The sequence below is a fragment of the Schistocerca americana genome, chromosome 6 (genome assembly GCF_021461395.2).
Source record: "Schistocerca americana isolate TAMUIC-IGC-003095 chromosome 6, iqSchAmer2.1, whole genome shotgun sequence".
In the NCBI taxonomy this organism is placed as follows: domain Eukaryota; kingdom Metazoa; phylum Arthropoda; class Insecta; order Orthoptera; family Acrididae; genus Schistocerca; species Schistocerca americana.
In genome coordinates, this window is record NC_060124.1 from 231902217 (window position 1) to 231914369 (window position 12153).

A 12153-nucleotide genomic window follows, 5' to 3' on the forward strand; every position below is an offset into this window, starting at 1 on the left:
GAATTGATAAAACAATTGCTCCTGGTACAACTCCCTAGGTCCTCTCAATAACATGCCGTAGGGCTGCACATGGTCACGTGATGCCCCACCATGCACGAAATTCCACACAGAAATGCGACGAAAAGCGTATAAGCAGAGCAAGCACCAAGCACGAGCTGTCTTCGTCATCGTGGCTACCGCTTGCGCAGTACAGCCTGTTGTCTGGCAACTGCTCAAACGAACCTAACGTTTCCAGAAAGATCAAAGATCTTCGATCTGCAGCAACATGTACGCTACATATTTTTGTATTACTAAAGTATATTGTCGAATTCCAACAAACACAAAAAGTTTTCCGAAACATTGAAATCGAGATCGCGGTGCGCTTTTGTAAGCCAATCATATCTCATGTCACGTGATCTCGCCAGCCGATGACAGCAGATATTCATCGCGTTTACATGGGGCTTCCAAAACCGGATTTCGTAGACTGATCTCCCAATACCGCTTCTGAGTGGTCATGTAGACATTTCAAAATCGATTCTGGCAATCTGCTTCTGGTTGCCGGTTTACCAGTTTCGCAATCGATTTTCGCTGCCATGTGTACGCAGCCGGTATTGAAACTTGCTTGGACTGTCAGGTTTCGTCTTGTTTTTAAAAATTTCGACTAATATTGAAGTACTGGCTTTTTCTACAGTGAAGCTATTTACACCTCGTCTAACCGTAGATAAATAGCGATTGTGCTGAATAAATCAAAGTATATCTGCTATTTTCCAGGCGCCGTAGTTAACTGGGCTAGCAAATCCGCTTTAGACCTTTAATATGAAACACGACAGCGAAAAACGGTTTCCGAAATTCGGTTTTCGTCTTTCGGAAGACGTGTCGCACGTAAAAGCAGTGATTCAGATCAAAGGACACATAGTAACATCACTGTTAAGTAACGCGAAAACACAAATAGGAAAAGTTCATGGTTTAAATTAACATCCATAGTGTAGCTGCAAGAAAAGCCAAGTTTCCACACATAATATTTGTCTTTTTTTTTGCATGTGTTACACCTCGATACATCACACAAATGTGCTAGTAAAATTTTAAGTAATGACGTAAATGTCTGGTCTTCTGGGCTCGAAATTCTTCTAAGTGCCTGGACCTCAAAGTGTCGAGGTTTAAATGAGAATCAAACACTGTGGTTTAAGAAATTCAAAGCACATTCGCACACGTAACGTAAATGAAATGCAAACGCTTTTCAAACGACCTATTGCAATATTTTCCCGCGACTTGTTAGAATTCATTTCAGCAGTTGTCAGAGAGCACCAGAAAACGGCGTTACTGTGCCTGCGCAGCTACGATGACGCAGGTAGCCCGTATTTTCGTATGTATATGACATTAAGAGATATAACATTACGTCATAAACGAAACCGGCCATCAGGAGATACTCCAAGAGCATCCGAATTTCGTAAAACATACTAAAATCCATAATTCGACTTAAAGAGCACATTCGTATGTCCGGATTCATAAAGAACTAGGTCCCACGCTGTTATTAAACTTTTCGGAATGCAAACTTTCTTGAAGTACCAGTACTGTGTTATCTCATGTTTAGTTCTTCACTGACATAATGCCATTACGTCCCAAAGAGAACAACGTGCAGTTGAAATTCCGCATAGTGTTAACACTGGCCAATAGTGTTTCAAATAAATTGACTACCTGTGCGGAAACGATTAATCAAAGCCTTTTTTGCGCATGCGCATAAGCCCGCTGGCAACTTCTTAAACGAACGTAATGTTGAACGTTATGTCACGCTCATCGGATGCAGTTTCTTGTTATTAAGTATTGCATAGTCTTCGTCTTACAGCGTTCGGCACATTTTGCTGTTGGCAAACGCTTGTGTGTGCACTGTGTTTTATTGCTGTAAATGGGGCATTTTCTCTGCAACTTAAGTTTGATTTATTTTTTTCGTTGTTTTTGTTTTATTCCTGCAGTGTTATATTGCAGTAACGGACTAAAGTAAAATTCTTTGTTAGAGTGTCAGTTCCTACGAGTCAAAACTACAAAAATTTAACTTAAAAAGCGAAAAATTCCCGGAATTCCTAAAAATTCCCTGGTTTTTCGCAGTTTTCAACCGGATGAAAAAAAAAAAATTCTGTTTTTTTTTTTTTTTTTGCCGGAGCCTATACACCCTGTATGAAGAAAAGTAATAATCATGATAATTTTCTTACTTCGTGTTTAGTAATTTTCTGTAGCATAACTTTCAAGAAATCATACTTTAGAGAAATACAGAAATTGAAAAGTCCCTGTAACTTCTAATTTCTAGAATTCTTTGTCGTTTATAAAACTTAGTTTTTTTAAGCTACTTTATTCTCTGGAAGTTAGTTTATAAATTTGAGAACTCACATGTGTTAAATTATAGATGCTTTTACCTTTATAGGGAAAAGGGGGAGGGGGAGACGCCGTGACTCTTATGACTACCACCACTCCTACCCTTGGCTCACCCGATGGTAAAGATGCCTAATGGGTTTCAGGTTCCTGTCCTGATACTGCACAGCCCTCAGATTACCCTCTATGGTGATGAATGGTGTCCGACATTCATAGAAGAGACCGGCCCATAACATGACTGACCCATCTCCTTGGCGAAACTGAAGGACTATATGTTTGAGATGTGTGCTGGAATTTGGCCGCCTCCACAATCTTATATGATTATCAGGCATCAGACAAACTGCTACTTCCGATTAGATTAGATTAGTACTTGTTCCATCGTAATGATGTGGAACGTGTCAGGTTAATAAAAGGTGTCTATACAAGATATTACATTCCAAAAATATTACATGACACTTAACATTTTTTGGTGGGGGTTGGGGAAATTACCCACTTACTATATCCAAAAATTCATCTAATGAGTAGGAGTTGCCATTAAGAAATTCTTTTAATTTTTTTAAAATGCTATATGGCTATCTGTCAGACTTTTGATGCTATTAGGTAAGTGACCAAAGACTTTTGTGGCAGCATAATTTACCCCCTTCTGAGCCACAGTTAGAGTTAACCTTGAGTAGTGAAGATCATCCTTTCTCCTAGTGTTGTAGCCATGTACACTGCTATTACTTTTGAATTTGTTCGGATTGTTAATAACAAATTCCATAAGTTAATATATACTATAGTGTGAGGCTACAGTGAAGATCTCTAGCTCTTTAAATAAGTGCCTGCAGTATGATCTTATTCTGATTACACGCTTTTGTGCAATGAACACTCTTTTACTCAATGAAGACTTACCCCAGAATATGATGCCATACGAAAGCAGAGAACTAAAATGGATGTGGTAAGCTAATTTACTGAGATGTATATCGCCAAAATTTGCAATGACCCTAATAGCATAAGTAGCTGAACTCAAACGTTTCAGCAGATCCTCAGTGTGTTTTTTCCAGTTCAACCCCTCATCAATGCATACATCTAGAAGTTTTGAATATTCTACCTTATCTACCGATTTCTGATCGAAGTCTATATTTATTAATGGTTTCATTCTATTTACTGTGTGGAACTTTGGTTCAAATGGCTCTGAGCACTATGGGACTTAACATCTATGGTCATCAGTCCCCTAGAACTTAGAACTAATTAAACCTAAGACATCACACACATCCATGCCCGAGGCAGGATTCGAACCTGCGACCGTAGCAGTCGCGCAGTTCCAGACTGAGCGCCTCAACCGCGAGACCACCGCGCCCGGCATGTGGAACTGTATATACTGTGTTTTGTCAAAGTTTAATGAGAGCCCATTAACAGAGAACCACTTAATGATTTTTCATTTACAATTTCACCAGTTAATTCTTGCAAAGAGACTGCAAAGCTTTTGAGCAAGGTTCCATTCTAGGTGTTTGTTTATCGACTTTTTTGTTTTACTGTCTAGATTGAAATGCACTCCCAGCTGCCTACAAAAAGACAGTGCACAGCTTTTCCATATTCATGGGTTATCTGTGAGCTACAATTCGTAAGTAGTGGGCATCATCTGGTGTTGACCCTGGGCAACCACTACATCGCAGATCCACAATGTTTTTTCCTCTTGCAATAGCAGTTACATCTCCAAATGCGCTGCTGCATAAACAAATTTGACAGGCCATTTCTTCTGCTAATAAAGTAACAATGTGTGCATTGTCTAAGCTTAAAATGACTTCACTGTATGTTGATAGACTGAACATTTCACACAAATCACACTGTCCCATTCATTATGCAACATACAGAGTGCTCTACTGAATTATTACTGTCACAGTGTCATACTGTTCTTGCTTTCATCACAAACATTGCTAGTTGTGAATGCGGCTGCACCTCCCCTGCATTCACGTCCAATTCCCATGTGCAGCATTCCCTGGAACATGAAGCTGAGTGGCTTCTCATGTGTTTCTACCAGTGAATGTTTTTCCAAAATTATTAATAAGAAGACTTTTTCCCTACTTGTCACTCTTCTCCCATAACTCAATAAAACTTTGATATTCAGTATCCTTCTTTTACATTTAAAAGTAATATTTTACCAGGGATTTTTAAGAAAAAATATGTATCTGGACTGTCCTTGCCTATGTGAAAACAAAATGAGCTCAATTTTCTGAGTCAATGGAACAGGCTCACAAGTTCTGTAATTGTGAAAGACAATATAGGTGCAAAGAACTGCGAGGTTCCAGTAGACCAGTCATTTGTGTCCACATATGTAGGCTCCAACTCTTCCTCTGGGCCATTGTACTCCAATACTAAATACCTTACTATAGTATATAGGCTAAATGAACATTAGTTATAAAATAAAGGAAAGGCAACCACCCACCTTTACAGTATAACAGTAACAGAACTCAGTATAACTAGCTTTTGTCCCCTGGCTCTTTTACTGGCAGGAAGTGAACACACACACGCACACAAACATTACTGTGGCAATGCATTATTAAGAGAACAGCTGCATGTGCTCAAGGATTTGGGGCAGGGCACAAATGAGGCAAGAAGAGGGTAGCAGGATAGTGAGAGGCAGGAGCAGGAAAGATGAATGACTCAGTGGGTTCACAACTAGACAAAACAAGTTCCAAGAGGGGGAAGGGGAAAAGAAGTTGGAAATGGAGACAGGGAGGGGAGACGGTCCACATTGAGTAGGGGGAGAGGCAGATCAGCAGGAGAAGTTAGCACACAGTCTGCACAGGAAGGAATGGTGTGGACAGTGACAGGAGAGTAAAGGGAAGAGTTGAGGCATTGGGAAACAGCCGATATAAGCCCAGGGGGTTATGAGAATGCATTATATGCTGGAGAGAGGACCGCAACTTGTGTAGTTTAGAGAAACTTGCACTGGAAGGGACTATCCAAAGGGCACACATAGTAAAGCAGCTGTTAAAAGTAATCTGTATCGTGGTTCACAGCTTCGTCACCAGCTAGACGGTCAAGTTCACGGTTAGCATCAGTTTGGAAATGACCATCCATGCGATTAGACAGTTACCTGTGGTGGCCACATACAATGCTTAGTAATTACAGCACAGCTGATATTAACACTGCTGCTTTCACATTTGGAACTGCCTTTTATTGGATAGGACATGCCTGTGACTAGACCATGGGAGGAGGTGGTGGATGGGTGTATGAGACAAGTCTTCCACCTACGTCACCTATATGGGAACGAGTGGCCCATGTGCTGCAGGACTGGAATAGGGATGGACAAGAATAATCTGTGCATTGGGTGTGCAGTGCAACACAACTTTGGGTGATAAGCCCTGCAATGAGGTATATGCTGTCCACAACTAGAGGTAGTCGAAGCCCTGGTGAAGGATGTGGTTGAGGCCAGGGTGATCAAAGCAGTACTGGTCTTGTTATAAAGTTTACTGGTGTAAGAGGAGAAAATGACACAAGGGATTTGCTTATGGACGAAATGGATAGGATACTGTGTGTCAATACAGGCTCTGTTAATGTTGTCAGCAATTTCGACAAAACTGGTTTTCCACTGAAGGTGCAATGTCCACCAGGTGGCAAGGCTGTAAGGTAGAAACTTTTTGACATGAAATTAGTGACAGATATCAGAGTAGAGGTACTGTAGGTGGTTTGTGCCCACTATTGAAACGACATACAGCCACCTGAGAGGTGCACCTAGGAAGGTGGTTGATTTGGAAATAGGTGTTGATAGCTATGGAGCTAAAGTTGTCCTTGCCAAAAGTCCAGATCATGAAAATGTCATCAACGAATCTGAATCAGACAAGGAGTTTTACATGTTGACTGGTTAGGAAGGATTTATTCACATGACTTGTAAATACACTGGCATAGGATGGTGCCATGCGAGTACGTACTACGGACTTGTTTATAGATTTGGCACTGAAAAGTGAATTAACTGTGGCTGAATATGAGGATTAGTAAGGAGATGGTTACTTTGGTATCTATAACTTTGGGGAAAGTAGTGTTCCGTGGTCAAAAGACTATGGGCATGGCAGATGTCAGCGTACAAGGACTTTGTATCCAGTGACCAACAAGTCAGCTGGAACAGGAACTCTTGAGGTGATGGTGAAAGAAATGAGTGGCACCTCATACGTAGAATGGGAGCTTACAGACACTAGTTTGGAGGCAGTGGTCCACAATGGGAGACAATCGCTCTGTGTAGTATTGTAACCAGCCACAATGGAATGCCAAGTAGGTAGACCCATGGGGTTGGGTTTGTGGAGGAAGAGTGGAAGGTTGGTGGCGTGAGAAGAGAGGTGGATTTAGGTGCCAGTTTTTGAGACAAACTTAAGTCATGAGGAGGTGATGGAGTTCATATTGGACTTCTGGAATGGGATCAAAGCCATAAGGTTTATCTGCAGAAGTGCCTGAAACTTTGCAAAGACAGTCAGCCACATAGTCACTACAAATCATGAACAAGTGGGATTCACCATCTGGGGATTCCAGCACACTGATGCCCACGGACAGTGGCAGCTAGTACCTTTATCCACAGCATGAACAATAAGGTCCAGACTGGTTTTCAGATTGCAGATAGCTGTGTATTCCTTAGCAGTAATGTTGGACTTATGGAGCATGGATTTAAGGACGAAAGTAAGGCCAGGTTAGACATGAGAGTTCTTGAAGATTACTAGTGGATGATTGGTTGAAGGGGAGGAGGATCACAGTTGGAGGGAGGTACCACTGCAGAGAAAGAGTAAAGAAAAGAATGAGACTTATGCAGGGGTCAGAAGGTTTGACAATGTTACAAATGTCCATGAACAGTATGTTTCATGGAGGGTGGAGGCAGATTTTGGGGATGTAGAAGGTGAAGTAACTCAGCAATGCATGATGGAGGAGCCATGAGGGGTTGACTGGGGGTAAGGGGGGGGGGGCAGTTTGAATCAAAGTGGTAGGCTCTTTATTGGCTAAACGTAATCCCATTTGGGCATAAGACAGGAGTAGCTGAGACAGATTCGTCAGAGGGTGTTGGGAATGCAATTCCAATTGTTGAAGGGCAATGATAGCATTCAGGGAGTTATAGTTACAGAGTAAAAGGATCTTGTGAAAGGAGCAAAAGCTGTCCAGTATGGTTTCAACTTAGACTGGGCGATTGTGAAAGATTGGTGAGGGCGAGGGATTGATAGAATTGGAAAGGGTGATGGTTCTTGCAGTAGGACACGAGTTTTCACTACTGTTAAAACAAATATATTTGGTCAGCATCACACTTCATTGTATAAGATGTCACAGGGCACAGTTATAACTGGAAAAAAATTGATGCATTCAAAAAGTTTGTGTATTTCATGAGATGAGTGAGTCACAAATTGTCAATAATAAAAATTACACATATGAATGTCTCATGTACCACTGTTGTACAGTCGTAGAAGCAATGATAGAGCAATAACCAATTTATTTATTATAAGCCATGTGGCAGTTGAAGGCATCACCTTGCTATGGTCAATGGCTTGGAATGGACTTGGACAGCAGCACTTGCTAGCTCAGTAAGGGGCAGCCAATGCCAGAGTCACCAGCAGAAGGAACTATGTCAGGCCTGGGCAGGCAAAAGGCAAATCATGGCACCAGTTTCCAGTGTAAGCCAGTTACACCGTTTAGTGCGACCAGCTAACAGCTGGTGGTGATCCAGTGCAGGAGGTACCCGAGAGCAGCAGCAAACAGGCAGCAGAGTTAGTCACATGCCAACCAAACTAACTTCAGTGACAGGGCAAATACTTGTCTTGTCAGCTCAGCCCCATTCAGCTTCCGGTCGAAAAATGCAATGACAGATATCTCCTCAATTGGCCGCAGGTAACAGGCACCAATTTGAAAGGCAATAGTGCTACAGCTTCAGCGTTTCTGTCATACTTGAGACCACAACAGCTGCTTTTGATCAATAAAAGGCACTAACATAACCGAGAGCCCACTACAGCTCTCAATATTCTTTATGAGGTTATTGAGAAAGTACAAGTGTCAACCTGGCCCTGCTATAAAATAGAATTGACAAATGCTTCCACAGGACACACATGCAGAAGAAAGAAAGTATCTATTGACAACTGTGCTTAGTAGACACTGTACACTATGATGATGCTTTTACGTTTTCTGTGCCTATTTTAGTAAATTAGAGTAACATATTCCAATAGATAGCCTTCTCTGTAGGTACTGTTGCTGTTCATCCCCACACAAGACAACCATTGTGCTGAAAAACTTCAATTGAATCGAGTTTTTTTTAAAAGGGCTTATCTCATGCCGAGTAAATTTTTCAGGACACACAAAAAACTGTGTCAACTCCAAACCGCAAAACATAGATGCTTTTTAATGGTTTTATGTGATTAATACAGTAATATCTGAGTTTATGTGAGAAGGATTTTCACCTTAAGTAATTATGCTATGTGTAATTGAACTATAAACATTGATTTACGCTCTTTTAAAAAAATACATCCTAAATTAAAAAACTCATGTCAGAATTAAGCAAACTTTGCTTTTTAATTTTGTTTATTTTACAAATGTATACAAAATACTATTAAGAGCAATGGTTTATGATACAAATCACAATAATTACTAAAAAAATATAACACCAGTATTGTCATCAACTAGATTACGTAAAATGCATTCTTCTTATTCTGTGGAATTTTCAGCTTCAGTTGGCCAAGAAAATAGTTCTATGTAGAAATACTTGTGCTCTTGAAGAATGTAGGGTTCGATTTTCTTCAGGTCTTCAGTCTTTGCTCTTTTGATGGGAACTTTCCTAGAAGAGTACGATGGAGGTGATGGCGGAGCAGGTGTCATTGAACTGAGAGCCATGAAGAAAGTGTGGCAGACCAGACCATTCATTGTCAAATACCCCTTAATGTAATCCTTTCTTTCATGGGAATAGACAAAGTGATAAAGAGCACTAATTGAAAACTTTATTCTTTTATTTCTGGGTTTGCTTTTAGTCTCTTCAGAGATAGCATACTTTTTGTAGTGCAATGGCCACCAGTTTTTGAAATCCAGAATTTCTGTGGTTGCCACTCCTTTCACCACAAACTTTCCTGGTACAGAATGTACTATAATATGACGAGCAACCTCGTGCACTGAATAGATTCTATCAATTTTTTTTGAGATTTTTGTGACGATTCACAAGGTAAAAAACTATGACGTCACAGGGAAAAATTGTATTTTCTTAAATCTTTTATAAAATCTGATAAAAAAGAACAGACCTCATCAGGGGATTTTCTGCCGTTCCCTTCATGGTAAATGTACAACATACTGTTCTTTTCTTTAATGTTACTGATGCAGAATTTACTAACAGTTAGTTGTCTTAAATAGAAAAGCTCCTGAGCTGGAATCTTTGGTAGGGTTATATTCTGCTTGTAGTCAATTGCGATGGACAGAACATGGCTTTCTTTTTGCCCCTCTACAGGTAATTCATGCTTTAGAGCAGAATAAAACTTCCTACTCCGGTGTTTATTTATTAATAGTTTGGCTGTAGCTGTCCTTTTAGCAACCTCATTAAGATGAGGGGCTTTAACTTTCTGGTTAAGTTCATCACAGGTACAACATACATATATTTGAGGCCTACCAAATCTGTAACCAAAAATCTTGTTAACATCATTCCAGTATGTGTAGTATGAGACAGATCTTAATTCAGGATATTTCGTTCTGAACAGTTTTCACATTGTTTTTATTGATAGCTGAGGGCTCAGGTAGTATATTTTGTCCTACGACTAATGCAATTCATACAATGGGAAAGATCTAATACAATCATAAATTGCCTCGTGCATTTCAGGTGCAAGACATCTGGTAATACCTCTACCTCTTTTATCATCTGGAGTACATCCAGCCATTTTTAAATCTCTGATTCTTCTGACTCGCTTTTCACTCATAGAAAAAACTGAAAGAAAAGCTTTCATGCACACCTTCGTTCAACCACTTCCTACAAGAATGTGGTGAGAGAAAGTAGCACTTTTCACTACCCTGGGATTAGTTCTACCCTCTGGTCTTCTCTGTTAAACTTCACCTACATCAATCAAGCCTTGTAGATACAAATCCTGAGCATTCTTACTAAGAATATTGTAAACTTTTGAAAACACATCCAAACAGTTGTCTTCCCCCCAGATTGTCCAAACACTTTCTTGTACATCTAACAGAAGAAAGAAAGACAAAGAAAACAAATATTACAACGAAATGAACACCCTTAGCTGCTTACAGGTGTTGACATACGTCAACAGGGACAGTTGTAAATGTGTGCCCCAACCGGGACTCGAACCCAGGATCTCCTGCTTACATGGCAGTCGCTCTATCCATCTGAGCCACCGAAAACACAGAGGATAGTGCGACTGCAGGGATTTATCTATGGCACACCTCCCGCGAAACCCACATTCTCAACGTATTGTCCCGCACTACATTCATAGTGCCCCCGCCCATTATACTCATTACTCGCGGCGCGTTGCCGATTCCCATAAGAGTTCGGGCACTGTTTGTGCATTCACACAGAAGAAGAAGATGGTCAAGTAGCCGGTGAGCCTTTTATATACTAAGATGGTATCTGTTCTTTCGGACATGTCCAAAAGAACAGATACCATCAGTGACCATGGAGCTTGTTAGAATTAAATTACAATGAAATTAACATCCTTAGCTGCTTACAGGCATTGACATACGTCAACGAGGACAGATGAAAATGTGTGCCCCGACCGGGACTCGAACCCGGGATCTCCTGCTTACATGGCAGACGCTCTACCCATCTGAGCCACCGAGAACACAGAGGATAGCGCGACTGCAGGGATTTATCTCTGGCACGCCTCCCCCGAATCCCACATTCTCAACGTATCGTCCCGCACTACATTCGTAGTAGTGAACATTCCACGTGGGAAAAATATATCTAGAAACAAAGATGATGTAACTTACCAAACAAAAGCGCTGGCATGTTGATAGAACGGAAACATACACACAAAATTTAAGCTTTCGCAACCAACGGTTGCTTCATCAGGAAAGAGGGAAGGAGAGGGAAAGACAAAAGGATGTGGGTTTTACGGGAGAGGGTAAGGAGTCATTCCAATCCTGGGAGCGGAAAGACTTACCTTAGGGGGAAAAAAGGACACGCATACACTCGCGCGCGCGCACAAAGATCTTGTTGAATGACAGGTGAGGTATGAGCGGTGGCAACTTGAAATTAGCGGAGGTTGAGGCCTGGTGGCTAACGGGAAGAGAGGATATACTGAAGGGCAAGTTCCTTCCCACTAACACCAACCTGTCAGAACTCCGGAGATGGGAACTTGCCCTTCATATATCCTCTCTTCCCGTTACCCACCAGGCCTCAACCTCCACTAATTTCTAGTTGCCACCTGTCATTCAACAACATCATTGCCTCTGTATTTCCGCCTTAACTGACATCTCTGCCTAAACTCTTTGCCTTTACGAATATATATATATATATATATATATATATATATATATGTGTGTGTGTGTGTGTGTGTGTGTGGGGGGGGGGGGGCGTGTATACCTGTCCTTTTTTCCCCCCTAAGGTAAGTCTTTCCGCTCCCGGGATTGGAATGACTCCTTACCCTCTTCCTTAAAACCCACATCCTTTCGTCTTTCCCTCTCCTTCCTGATGAAGCAACCGTGGGTTGCGAAAGCTTTAACTTTGTGTGTGTGTGTTGCAGCACACACAACTAGTACATGGTCGTTCTTATGATGATGGAGGCTACTATTTTAAAAAAAAAAAACTTTAGTTACCTATCATTAATATCATTATAATGACATATTTGCACCACGTTTTCTTTCGCATGATTTGTCAGC

At 41.0% G+C, this 12153-nt stretch overlaps 1 protein-coding gene and 1 non-coding gene across 2 annotated transcripts in view; one reads left to right on the top strand and one right to left on the bottom strand.

The window, feature by feature from the left end:
• Positions 1-12153, top strand: part of LOC124619819 (zinc finger MYND domain-containing protein 10) — a 96320-nt gene that overhangs the window by 71126 nt on the left and 13041 nt on the right. The gene's annotated exons all lie outside the window — the stretch shown is intronic.
• Trnat-ugu lies at positions 11041-11115 on the bottom strand. The gene has a single exon. It is a non-coding gene; the product is annotated as a tRNA-Thr (tRNA).